At 38.2% G+C, this 2,190-nt stretch overlaps 1 pseudogene; it reads right to left on the bottom strand.

The window, feature by feature from the left end:
• Positions 1-1,423: 1,423 nt before the first annotated feature.
• Positions 1,424-1,542, bottom strand: LOC111735630 (annotated as a pseudogene).
• Between the last annotated feature and the right edge of the window lie 648 nt (positions 1,543-2,190).

Raw genomic sequence — 2,190 nt, 5'->3', positions numbered from 1 at the left:
ATGTGGGCAGCCATTAGAAGCTTTAAAAAGCAAGAGAACCTATTTTCCCTGAAGCTTCCAGAAAGGAATGCAACCCTGCTGACACTTTGATTTTAGTCCAATGAGCTTCTGACCTCTGATACCGTTAGATAAAAATTTGTTTAATTTTGTTTTTTTGAGACCTGTTTTTTTGTTTTTTTGTTTTTTTGGTTTTTTTTTTTTTTTACAGCAGTTTTAGGTTCACAACAAAACTGACAGGAAGGTACAAAGATTTCCCATATACCCTCCGCCCTCACACAGAAATAATCTCTTTTATTATCAACATCCGCCACCAGAGTGGTGTCTTTGTTACAACTGATGAATCTACAATGACACATCAAATCATCCCAAGTCCATAGTTTATATTAGGGTTTACTCTTGGTGTTGTACACTCTGTGAATTTGGACAAATGTACACTGACATTTTTCATTCACGACAAAATTTGCTTAGAGACTGAGATTGTCTTTGCCAATATCTATAATTTATAATATATCACAAGCAATAGCACATAGAATAATGTCTCTTAAAACAACAAAGAAATACTCCAAACCAATAATAGATTAATTACACTATTATTCCAGGCAAAGGGGAAGTGACATCAAGTCCAAATTTAGTTGAGCTGTACCTTTCTACAAGTTGGTTCTTGGTGGAATGAGTCCTTCCAACTAAAAGCTGAGTATCAGCTGCCGGCTTATGTCCCTTGCTGCTGGGGCATATAGCTAGCAGGCAAGATGACTGGATTTGAAGGTTCTTACTTCAGGAACTGTCACTCGGCTTACATTACTGCCTACAAGAAGTAGCCTTGTCAAGCAGGAACAAGTGTCCCTTCCCTTCTGAGACCACTGCATGGTATAACACTACTGCCAACCAAGAGTAGCCTAGCCCCAGCAGGAAGAAGTGTCTCAAGGTCTTCAGAGAGTTACTTTGATCAAACTGAACACTCTCGGTTAATCATCACTGGCTCTAGGTACTTAAAGTTATGATGTCCATTATGTTATAGTCGTTCTTCCATATGTTCTTCTGACTAAGTCCTCAGTGGTGCCTGTCAACAGCGGAGCTCTCGAGTGCTTACCAACAACGGGTGTCAATGACAACATCTTGGCACGGTTTGCTCAATGTAAAAAAATCACATTTGTGAATGTGGACTGGATCAGAACTATTTCACTTAAGTCATAAGCAAGCGGATATGAAATCATAACAAAGCAATACACAACATGACCTATATCCATTATAATATCATGGATACTGAGTATTTTTGCTGCCTTAAAAGTCTTCTGTGCTCCTTTAATTCACCTCCGCCCCAACCAACCCCCTGGCAACCATTGATCTTTTTATTGTCTTCATAGCTTTTCTTTTCCAGAAAGTCATACAGTATGGAGCCTTTTCTTTCTTTCTTTCTTTTTAACGCCTACAGCATCTGGTCTTCCTAGGTGGTCTCCCATCCAAGTACTAACCAGACCCGACTCTGCTTAGCTTCTGAGATCAGGTGAGATCGAGCACGTTCAGGGTGGCATGGCCATAGACTGGAGCCTTTTCTTATTGGCTTCTTTCACTTAGTAATATGAATTTAAGATCCCTTTCTTTCTTTTCATGGCTTAATAGCTCATTTCCTTTTAGTGCTGAATAATGTTGCATTGTCTGGATATAACACAGTTTATTTATTATTATGTACTGAAGGACATCTAGGTCGCTTCCAAGTCTAGGCAATTATGAATAAAAATATGTGTGCAAGTTTTTGTGTGGACATAAATTTTCAACTCTTTTGGGTAAATACCAAGGAACATAATTGCTGGATTGAATGGTAAGAGTACATTTAGTTTTTTAAAAAAAATAAATAAATAAACAAAAAAAAAACAAAAAACTAGCAAACCATATTCCAAAGTGGCTGTACCACTTTGCATTCCGTCCAGCAATGAATGAGAGTTTCTATTGCTCCACATCCTTGCCAGCATTTGGTGTTGTCAGTGTTATGGATTTTGGCCATTCTATTAGTGTGTAATGGTATCTCATGATTTATCTCATTGTTGGTTTAATTAATTTGTGTTGTTTTAAGCCACTATAGCAACAGGGGAGAATTAATACAATGCCCTTGTGCCAGGGGGGTTTAATGGGACCAGCCAGGTGGTCACACTCAGAAGTTCCAGTACTTAGCAAAAGAAAATTGGAGAAAAA

Source organism: Pteropus vampyrus, unplaced genomic scaffold (assembly GCF_000151845.1).
Source record: "Pteropus vampyrus isolate Shadow unplaced genomic scaffold, Pvam_2.0 Scaffold1000004323, whole genome shotgun sequence".
Classification (NCBI taxonomy): Eukaryota; Metazoa; Chordata; class Mammalia; order Chiroptera; family Pteropodidae; genus Pteropus; species Pteropus vampyrus.
This window is presented reverse-complemented; position numbering and strand designations above follow the sequence as displayed.